The sequence below is a fragment of the Papio anubis genome, chromosome 5, assembly GCF_008728515.1.
Source record: "Papio anubis isolate 15944 chromosome 5, Panubis1.0, whole genome shotgun sequence".
NCBI classification, from domain to species: domain Eukaryota; kingdom Metazoa; phylum Chordata; class Mammalia; order Primates; family Cercopithecidae; genus Papio; species Papio anubis.
In genome coordinates, this window is record NC_044980.1 from 63,770,518 (window position 1) to 63,782,538 (window position 12,021).

At 40.9% G+C, this 12,021-nt stretch overlaps 1 pseudogene; it reads right to left on the minus strand.

Annotated features, from left to right (window-relative positions):
* Positions 1-6,772: 6,772 nt before the first annotated feature.
* On the minus strand, positions 6,773-7,510 carry LOC101007200 (annotated as a pseudogene).
* Between the last annotated feature and the right edge of the window lie 4,511 nt (positions 7,511-12,021).

Here is a 12,021-nt window from a genome sequence, read left to right on the forward strand (position 1 = left end):
ATCACGACCAACATGTTTCAGCAAGAGCACAGCCATCTTGGGTTCCAGTCTCCTCTCTTTTTCTTAGTTAGTCTGGCTAACGGTTTGTCGATTTTCTTGATCTTTTCAAAAAACCAACTTTTTGTTTCATTGATCTTTTGTATTTTTTTCACTTCAATTTCATTTATTTCTGCTCTGATCTTTATTATTTATTTTCTTCTACTAATTTTGGGTCTGGTTTGCTCTTGCTTTTCTAATTCTTTAAGACAGTGGTTCCCAACCTTTTTGGCACCAGGGACCAGTTTCATGGAAGACAATTTTTCCATAGACAGCAGGGGGTGATGGGGGATGGTTTTAGGATGAAGCTATTCCACTTCAGAACATCAGGCATTAGATTCTCATAAAAAGTACGCAACCTAGATCTCTTGCGTGCACAGTTCACAGTGGGATTCGTGCTCCTATGAGAATCTAATGCCACCACTGATCTGACAGGAGGCAGAGCTCAGGTGGTAGTGTTCACTTGCCCACCCGCCACTCACTTCCTGCTCTGCAGCCTGGTTTCTAACAGGCCACGGACCAGTACTGGTCCATGGCCAGGGGGTTGGGGACCCCTGCTTGAAGATGCATTATTAGGTTGTTTATTTGAAGCTTTGCTACTTTTTTATGTAGGTGCTCATTGCTATAAAGTTTTCTCTTAATACTGTACCCCATATGGTTTGCTATGTTGTGTTTCCATTTTCATTTGTTTCAGGAAATTTTTTATTTCTTCATTGACTCACTGGTCATTCAGGAGCCTATTGTTTAATTTTCTTTCATGTGTTTGTATAGTTTCCAAAGTTCCTCCTGTTATTGATTTCTAGTTTTATTCCACTGTGGTCAGAAAAGATAATTGGTATGATTTCAATTTTTTTGTTTTTTAAGACTTGTTTTGTGGCCTAACATATGGTTTATCCTTGAGAAGAATCCATTTGCTGAGAAGAGTATGTATTCTGTAGCCATTGTATGAAATGTTAGGTGAATATCTATTAAATTCATTTGCTCTATAGTGCAGATTAAGTCTGATATTTCTTTGTTGATTTTCTGTCTGGATAATCTCTCCAATGCTGAAAGTGAGGTGTTGAAGTCTCCAACTATTGTTGTATTGGGGTCTATTTGACTCTTTAGCTCTTATAATATTTGCTTTTTATATCTGGGTGCTCCAGTGTTGGATGCTTACATATTTGTAATTGTTATATGCTATTGCTTAATTGACCCTTTGTTATTATATAATGACCTTCATCATCTCTCTTTAGAGTTTTTGTCTGGAAATCTATTTTGTCTGATATAAATAGAGCTACTCCTGCTTTTTTGGTTTCCATTTGCATGGAATACTTTTTTCTATCCCTTTATTTTCAGTCTATGTGTGTCTTTTTAGGTGAAGTATGTTTCTTGTAGACCACAAATCATTGAGTCTTGTTTTTTTATCCATTCAGCCACTCTCTGTCTTTTGATCGGAGAGTTTAGTCCACTTACATTCAATGTTATTTTTGATGAGTAAAGATTTATTCCTGCCATTTTATTATTTGTTTTCTAGTTGTTTTGTGGTCTTCTCTCCCTTCTTTCTTTCCTTGCTGTCCTCCTTTTAGTGAAGGTGGTTTTTTCTGGTGGTGTATCTTAATTTTTTCTTTTTACTTTTTGTGTATGCATTGTGTGTATGTATTTTTCATTTAAGGTTACCATGAGGCTTGCAAGTAATATCCTATAACCCATTATTTTAAACTAATGACAACTTAACACTAATTGTGGCCAGGCACAATGGCTCACGCCAGTAATACCAGCACTTTGGGAGGCCAAGGCAGGAGGATCACCTGAGGTCAGGAGTTCCAGACCAGCCTGACCAACATGGAGAAACCCCATCTCTACCAAAAAGACAAAATTAGCCAGGTGTGGTGGCACATGCCTGTAATCCCAGCTACTCGGGAGGCTGAGGCAGGAGAATCACTTGAACCTGGGAGACGGAGGTTGCGATGAGCCAAGATCGCGCCATTGGACTCCAGCCTGGGCAACAAGAGTAAAACTCCGTCTCAAAAACAAAAACAAAAACAAAAACAAACTAATTGCATAAACTAACCAACAAGCAAAAATAAAACCAATAAAACCCTCTACACTTTTAACTTCTTCCCCCAACTTTTTAACTTTTTGTTATTTTTATTCATTTCTTTTTTCTGTCTTTTGTTGTTGTTGTTGTTGTTGTTTTGTTTTGTTTTGTTTTGTTTTGAGACAGAGTCTTGTTCTGTTGCCCAGGCTAGAGTGCAGTGGCTCAATCTGAGCTAACTGCAACCTCCACCTACCAGGTTCAAACAATTCTCGTGCCTTAGCCTTCCATGAAACTGGGATTACAGGTGCACACCACCATGCCCAACTAATTTTTGCATTTTTAGTATAGACGAGGTTTTGCCATATTGGCCAGACTGGTCTCAAACTCCTGGGCTCAGCTGCCTCAGCCTCCCAAAGTGCTAGAATTACAGGCATGAGCTGCTGCACCCAGCCTCTTTTCATATCTCTCTTTTTTTTTTTTTTTTTTTGAGACAGAGTCTTGTTCTGTTGCCCAGGCCGGAGTGTAATGGCACAATCTCAGCTCACTGCAACCTCCGCCTCCTGGGTTCAAGCAATTCTCCTGCCTCAGCCTGCCAAGTAGCTAAGATTACAGGCATGCTGCCACCACACCTAACTAATTTTTTGTATCTTTAGTAGAGACTGGGTTTCATCATGTTGGCCAGGCTGGTCTCAAACTCCTGACCCCATGATCCACCTGCCTCAGCCTCCCAAAGTGCTGAGATTATAGACGTGAGTCACCACGTCTGGCCCTCTTCTATTCATATCTTATTGTAATGTCTATGTCTTGAAAAGTTGCTGTAATTTTTATTTTTGATTGGTTCATCTTTTCATCTTTCTACTTAAGATACGAGTAGTTTATACACTACAATTACAGTGTTATAATATTCTGAGTTTTTCTGTATACTTACTATTACCAGTTAATTTTGTACCTTCTGATTATTTGTTTTATTTTTTTATTTATTTATTTGTTTGTTTGTTTTCGAAACAGAGTCTTGCTCTGTTGCCCAGGCTGAAATGCAATGGCAGGATCTTGGTCTCACTGCAACCTCCCCCTCCCAGGTTCAAGCAATTCTCGTACCTCAGCCTCCCAAGTAGCTGGGATTACAGGCACGCACCACCACTCCTGGCTAATTTTTGTATTTTTAGTAGAGATAGGGTTTTGCCATGTTGCCATGTTGCCCAAGCTGGTCTTGAACTCCTGACCTCAGGTGATCCACCTGCCTCGGCCTCCCAAAGTGCTGGGATTACAGGCCCTTCAGATGATTTCTTATTGCTCATTAACATCCTTTCCTTTCAAATTGAAGAACTCTCTTTAGCATTAATCTCTTGTGGAACAGGTCTGCTGTTGATGAAATCCCTCAGCTTTCATTTGCCTGGAAAAGTTTTTTTTTTTTTTTTTTTTTTTTTTTTTGAGACGGAGTCTAGCTCTGTCACCCGGGCTGGAGTGCAGTGGCCGGATCACGGCTCACTGCAAGCTCCGCCTCCCGGGTTCACGCCATTCTCCTGCCTCAGCCTCCCGTGTAGCTGGGACTACAGGTGCCCGCCACCTCGCCCGGCTAGTTTTTTGTATTTTTTGGTAGAGACGGGGTTTCACCGTGTTAGCCAGGATGGTCTTGATCTCCTGACCTCGTGATCCGCCCGTCTCGGCCTCCCAAAGTGCTGGGATTACAGGCTTGAGCCACCGCGCCTGGCCCAAGTATTTTTCCTTCATGTAAGCTAGTATGATGCTACATTCTTAAACATGTCTCCTGAGGAATATATGTATATATCTGTGCTGGATATCATAGGAGTAAAATTTTCTGTATTATAGAGTATGTATATGTTCAACTTTCATCAATACTTTCAAATAGCTTGCAGTGCTATAAGCAATACACAGGAGCTCCAGGTTGTTCCACATCTTAGACAACACTTGGTGTTGTCTGGCTTTAAAATTTTACTTGTTTTTGTAGTTGTGATATCACATTGTAGTTTTAGTTAGCATTTCTTGAATGTCTAATGAACTTGACCATTTTTTAATATTTTTGCTGGCCATTAGGCTAGTTTCTCTGTAAAGTACCTGTTCTTTTGCCCATTTTTCTATTTTTCTATTGAGTGAGTGAATTATATGTTTGTTTTCTTACTGATTGGCAGGGGTTATTTATACATTTTGAATATGAGTCCTTTTGGGGGATTATGTGTTGTAAATATTTTGTCCTACTCTTTGAATTGCCTTTTCACCCTTTAGCCATGCCCTTACATGAATAAAAGTTTTTATTTCTACTATAGCCCAATCTGTCATCATCATCATCATTATTATTATTATTCTTTTTTTTTGAGATGGAGTTTTGCTCGTGTTGCCCAGGCTGGAATGCAATGGCATGATCTTGGCTCACCACAACCTCCGCCTCCCAGATTCAAGCAATTCTCCTGCCTCAGCCTCCCAAGTAGCTGGGATTACAGGTACCCGCCACCACACCTGGCTAATTTTTTGTATTTTTAGTACAGAACAGGTTTCACTATATTGCCCAGGCTGGTCTTGAACTCCTGATCTTGTGATCTGCCCGCCTCGGCCTCCCAAAGTGCTGGGATTACAGGCATGAGCCATCGCACTCGGCCTCCTATTTTTAACTTCTGAAAACCTATTTTGTTTTACATTTCAATTTAGATCTCAATCCTCTAGAATTTTTTTCTAATTTAAGGAAATTGTTTATTACTTAAAAGTATCTTAGCAAAATAGAAGCACCAATTTTATGCCATAATTTAATTTTTTTTAAATTGATATAACATTTTAAGGTTTTTTTTTTTTTTTTTTTTTTTTTTTTTTGAGACAGAATCTTGCTCTGTCACCCAGGCCAAAGTGGCACAATCTCGGCTCACTGCAACCTCTGCCTCCAGGGTTCAAGCAATTCTCATCTCTCAGCCTCCCTAGTAGCTGAGGGTTTGCAGGTACATGCCACCGTACCCGGCTAATTTTTGTATTTTTAGTAGACACAGAGTTTCACTATGTTGGCCAGGCTGTTCTCAAACTCCTGGCCTCAACTGATCCACCAGTCATAGAATCCCAAAGTGCTAGGATTGCAGGCATGAGCCACCACCCCTGGCCATTCTGTGTTTTATCGTGTACAACATGATTAAAATTCTTTTTTAAGGTAGGATGTAAGGGTAGGGATCAAGATTCTTTTTTTCTTAAAGATTTATAATTGCTTCAAAGCAGCTTACATTTTTAAAAAGCTTGTTTTCCACTTTATCATAAGTTAAGTGATCATGCATATGTGATCAATTTCTGGACTCTCAATTCTATGCCTCTGGTCTGTTCATATACACACACACACACATATATATACACACACACACATATATATACACACATATGTATATACACAAATGTGTGTGTCTCTGTGTGTGTGTGTGTGTGTGTGTGTGTATATATATATATATATTTTTTTTTTTTGGGGGGATGAAGTCTCACTCTGTCGCCCAGGCTGGAGTGCAGTGGCGTGATCTCGGCTCACTGCAACCTCCGCCTCCCAGGTTTAAACAATTCTCCTGCCTCAGCCTCCTGAGTATCTAGAATTACAAGCACACACCACCATGCCCAGCTAATTTTTTTTTCTTTTTTTTTGTATTTTTAGTAGAAACGGGTTTTACCACGTTGGCCAGGCTAGTCTCGAACTCCTGACCTCAAGTGATCTGCCCACATCAGCCTCCCAAAGTGCTGGGATTACAGGCGTGAGCCACCACACCCGGCCTCCATATATTCTTGTAATAATGCCACACTTGTAAATCTAACATTATAATAAGCATTGTGTCTGATAGTGTCAGTCCTATAGCTCTGTTCTTGAAGATTGTTTTCGCTATGCTTAGTCCTTTACATTTCCATATGCATTTTATTTTTTTCCACTAATAGTCATTTATATAATTTGATGTCAATCAAAACATACCATTGGCTGTTTAGCTGGGATTACAGGTGCCCACCACCATGCCCAGCTAATTTTTGTATTTTTAGTAGAGACGGGGTTTCACCATGTTGGCCAGGATGGTCTCGATCTCTTGACCTCATGATCCGCCCGCCTCAGCCTCCCAAAGTGCTGGGATTACAGGCATGAGCCACTGAGCCCGGCGAAAGGATTTTTATGGGTTTTTTTTTTTGTTAAAATACTGAGAGGAAAATAACTTACTGGAATATAAAGATAAGAGCTGAATGAGCATGCCTCTAATGGAGAAAGGGGGTATTTTCACAGAATCAGTATTTTTCCCCATCCCATCCCCACTTGATATCAATCAAAACATACCATTGGCTGTTTAGTTTTTAAAAATTGCGATATGCTTGGGCATATATACCAGTTACTTTATGTACAATAAAGGAATGGGGAAGTGGGAAATGAAAGAACAGAGAAAACTACACTGTAGTAGTCAGGATGTGGTGGAACCGAATTGCAGTTTTCTAATGCAGAATGTAATCTTGATCTTTAAAGAACAGAGTTCTGGCCAGGCATGGTGGCTCACACCTGTGATCCCAGCACTTTGGGGGGCCGAGGTGGGTGGATCACCTGAGGTCAGGAGTTCGAGACCAGACTGACCAACATGGTGAAACTCGTCTCTACTAAAAATACAAAAATTAGCTGGGCATGGTGGTGGGCACCTGTAATCCCAACTACTCGGGAGGCTGAGGCAGGAAAATTGCTTGAATCCGGGAGGCAGAGGTTGCAGTGAACCGAGATCACGCTATTGCACTCCAACCTGGGCAACAGAGCTAGACTCTGTCTCAAAAATAAATAAATAAAATAAAGAACAGAGTTCTGGAGTAAAGAAGCAGGTTCCCTTTTCAGTAGACACCTCCCGTCTGCTGTTGGAATGCATCAATTGTATCGTCATTCCCCATTTCCAACTGTGCAAGTGTGTCTATTTTATTGATTGGTTGCCCGTCAAATCGGAATCTATTCTGCTTTATTGACAATCCCTGTCATTCACAATAGGCTTTCATTAGTTTACTAAGTGGTGTATGCCTCTTAGTCTTAAACTGCACCACAGAACCATCCTGCCCCAACACCTTCGAATTAATATGTTCTTTGTTCTCATTCCTGACCCCTTCCTTGGGCTTTTCATCGGCCATGCAAGCACCAGTCTCCTCAGCTGCTGCTTCACAAAAAAGGCACCAAGGCCACACCAAACCAGCACACAAGCAGCCCCAGGAGCAGCAGAAGAGGGAAGCAGCAGTGGTGGATGAGGGCTCCATATGCATTTTAGAGTCAGCTTATCAACATTCACCAAACACATATTCTCATACCAGACTGCTGGGATTTTACTTTAGCTTTCGTTGAATCCGTATATCAATTCAGGGGCTTTGTCATGTTTAAAATTGTGCTTTCTAATCCATGAAGATGGTATATCCCTCCATTTATTTAGGGTTGGTTTTGAAGTTTCGTTTTTTGGGGGTTTTTTGGGGTTTTTTTTTTTTTTTTCTGTTAGTTAGTTTGTTTTTGAGATGGGGTCTTGCTCTGTCACCAGGCTGCAGTGCAGTGGCAAGATCTCAACTCACTGCAACCTCCACCTCCCAGGCACAAGCAATCCTTCTGCTTCAGCCTTTTGAGTTGGGACGACAGGTATATGCCACTATGCACAGCTAATTTTTGTATTTTTCGTAGATGGGTTTTCATCATGTTGCCCAGGCTAGTCTCAAATTCCTGGCCTCAAGCAATCCGCCTGCCTCAGCCTCCCAAAGTGATGGAATTACAGGCGTAAGCCACCATGCCTCGCCTTATTTAGGTTTTGTATAATTTTGTCTCAATAGTGGATATTTTCTAGTTACATTTTTGTTTGTCTTTTTCATTTTTATTTTAGGTTCCAGGGTATATGTGCAGGTTTTTATATAGGTAAATTCATACCACGGGAGTTTGATGTACAGATTATTTCATCATCCAGGTACTAGGTCTAATATCCAATAGACTTTTTTTCTTATCCTCTCCCTCCTTCCACCCTCCACCCTTAAGTAAGCACCAGTGTCTGTTGTTCCCCTCTTTGTGTCTGCATCTTTTCATTTTCTTGGTAGAATCCTTTGAAGCATAAGATTTAAATTTTGATGAAGTCTAATTTACCTATTTTTTCTCTTGTTGCTTGTACTTTTGATGTCATATCTAAGAAATCATTACCTAATTTAAGGCCACAGATATTTATACCTATGTTTTCTTCTAACAGTTTTATGGTTGGTGTGGTTCATTGAATGTTTATGTTCCCCCAAAATTTATTTGTTGAATTCCTGATCTCTAAGGTATACACACATAGTCAGCCCTCTGGGTCTGTGCGTTCCACACCTGTGAATTCAATGAACCATGGATGAAAAATATTTGGAAAAAAACTGCATCTGTACTGAACATGTACACTTTTTTTCTTGTCATTATTCCCTAAACAATACAATATAACTATTTACAGAGCATTTACATTGTATTAGGTATTGTAAGTCATCCAGAGATGAATTAAAGTGTAAGGGAGAGTGTGCATAGGTTATATGCAAATACTATACCACTTTATATCAGGGATTTAAGCATCCATGGATTTTGGTATGAATGGGAGGTCCTGGAATCAATCCCCCTGCCAACAGGTACCAAAGGATGACTGTATATGTACATGTGCATGCACACATGTACACACACACACACACATAAATGCAATGAGTACACCAGCGGCAATGAGCGTACCAGACACTGAGACTTTGGTTTTAAATACTATTCTCCTCAAAAGGAACCAGAACTCCTTGAAGAAATGGCTGACTTTGGGGCTAAAGCAGAGAAAGCATACAATACACCTAGAACATATTGTACCATAAAGTATGGCAATTCTCAAAGGATCATGGGGATGTGTCAAAGTGACACAGGAGCCAGCCAAGGGGCTCCCACTGGCTAACTCTGGGATAACTAGAGCATCAAAATAATGACATAATTATAGCAATTTCTTATAACCCATTAAATAGGAACCTATGAGCCCATACTAATATCAATTAATAGATAAATATTCCTCATAAGTATTGACAACATAAAATAGAAATTACAAACAAAAAAATAATTTTTTTTTCCTGGATGACAGAGGGAGACTCCATCTCAAAAAATAAAATAAACAAAATTTTTATTAAAGTCAAAAAATTAATAGAGAAATAAATGAGAGCAGAGGGAGGGGAAAGCTTTCCCTTACAATATGAAGGTCAACTAATAAATGTGGAAGAAATAATAGAAGGAATGATTTTTTTTTTTTTTTTTTGAGGCAGAGTCTCACTCTGTCACCCAGACTGCACGATCATAGCTCACTGCAACCTCCAACTCCTGGGCTTAAGCAATCCTCCCACCTCAGCTTTCCACATAGCTGGGACTACAAGCATATGCCACTGCACCCGGCTAATTTTTGTATTTTTTGTAAAGACGGGGTTTTGCCTTATTACCCAGGCTGGTCTCAAACTCCTGAGCTCAAGTGATTGGCCCTCCTCAGCCTCCCAAAGTGCTGGGATTACAGGTGTGAGCTACCGCACCCAGCCAATGATTATCATTTTGTAACCTTCACAGTAATAATCGTTTTGGTGAAAAAGCAAATAAAATGGTACTTATATAAATAGGTAAAGTCTGGGCAACACTGAGACCCCCATCTCTAAAACAAAATTAACTTAAATAATTAGCCGAGTGTGGTGTGGTGGCTGGCACCTGTAGTCCCAGCTACTTGGGAGACTAAGGCAAGAGAATCACTTGAGCTCAGGAGTTCGAAGCTATAGTGAGCTATGATCTCACCACTGAATTCCAGCCTGGGTGACACAGCAAGACCCTGTCTCAAAAAATAAATAAATAGGCCAGCCATGGTGACTCATACCTGTAATCCCAGCACTCTGGGAGGCCGAGGTAGGCAGATCACCTGAGGTCGGGAGTTCAAGACCAGCCTGACAAACATGGAGAAACCCCGTCTCTACTAAAAATACAAAATTAGCCGGGCATGGTGGCACATGCCTGTAATCCCAGCTACTCGGGAGGCTGAGGCAGGAGAATTGCTTGAATCTGGGAGGCGGAGGCTGCAGTGAGCCAAGATTCGCCATTGCACTCCCGCCTGGGCAACAAGAGTGAAACTCCATCTAAAAAAATAAAAATAAATAAATAAAATAAATGCGTTATCAGTAACAATATTTTTGCACAGTCTCAAAGTATCTCAAGACAAAAATACTTACTAACTTTACATTGCAAAATCTGGCAGACATCATCATACCAAATGATGAAAGTTAATTTTACCAGTGATGAGACAAATCAACATCATATGCCTTCTGATGTGATGCATTAAGAAGAACACAGCTGGTTGGGTTTGGTGGCTCATGCCTGTAATCCCAGCACTTTGGGAGGCCGAGGCAGGTGGATCACTTGAGGTCAGGAGTTAGAGACCAGCCTGGCCAACATGGTGAAACCTCGTCTCTAACAAAAATACAAAAATTAGCTGAACATGGTGGCACAAGCCTGTAATCCCAGCTATTGGGGAGACTGAGACAGGAGAATCGCTTGAACCCACGAGGCGGAGGTTGCAGTGAGCTGAGATCGCGCCACTGCACTCTAGCCTGGGCAACAGTGCGGGACTCCGTCTCAAAAAAAAAAAAAAAAAAAGAACACGGCATCACTTCTGCAGTATTTCTGCCAAAATGATTATCCTAAATCCAATCATGAGGAAACATCAAACACAATCTGGCGGACATTCTGCAAAATAATTGACCTGTCCTCTTCAAAATTCCAGGTCATGAAAGAAAGAAGAGACTAGGAATTGTTCCAGAAAAAAAACAAACAAATGAGACATGGCAATTAAATGCAACACATGATCCTGCATTGTATCCTGGATCTATAAATAACTTTACTGGGAAAAATCAGTAAAATCTGAATGAAGTTTGTGGATTAGAAGATGCTATGGTGGCCGGTCATGGTGGCTCACGCCTGTAATCCCAGCACTTTGGGAGGCCGAGGCAGGTGGATCACCTGAGGTCAGGAGTTTGAGACCAGCCAGGCCAACGGCCAACATGGTGAAACCTGTCTCTACTAAAAATATAAAAAATTAGCCAGGCATGATGGCAGGTGCCTGTAATTCCAGCTACTCAGGAGGCTGAGGCAGGAGAATTGCTTGAACCCTGGAGAAGGAGGTTGAAGTGAGCCGAGATTGTGCCATTGCACTCCAGCCTGGGCAACAAGAGTGAAACTCCATCTCAAAAAAAAAAAAATAAGATGCTTTGGATTCAATGTTAATTTCCCGATTTTCATGGGCATTCTATGATTACATAGAAGAGTACCCTTATTTTTATGAAACAGACACTAAAGTATTTAGGGGTGATTGGCAGCATGTCTGTAACTTATTCTCAGATAGTTCTGGAAAAAGAATCTGTATCTACACAGAGAGAAAAATAATAATAAGGCAGATATGGTAAGTTACTAACGATTAGGGAATCAGGTGAAGGGAACACAGGAGTTCTCTGCAGCATTCTTGAAACTGTCTTAAGGTTTTTAATTATGTGCACTTTAATAGCTGAAAAATATTTCCTATAACTCTATTTTGTAAATCCCTGGCATCTCTTTAATTCAAGATCAGAATAAAATAAGAACATGACGGTAATGAGAAATAAGTCAGGCACAAAGAGAACTTATAAAGATAAATAAGAGGCCGGGCGCGGTGGCTCAAGCCTGTAATCCCAGCACTTTGGGAGGCCGAGACGGGCGGATCACGAGGTCAGGAGATCGAGACCATCCTGGCTAACAAGGTGAAACCCCGTCTCTACTAAAAAATACAAAAAACTAGCCGGGCGAAGTGGCGGGCGCCTGTGGTCCCAGCTACTCGGGAGGCTGAGGCAGGAGAATGGCGTGAACCCGGAAGGCGGAGCTTGCAGTGAGCTGAGATCCGGCCACCGCACTCCAGCCTGTGGGACAGAGCCAGACTCAGTCTCAAAAAAAAAAAAAAAAAAAAAAAAAA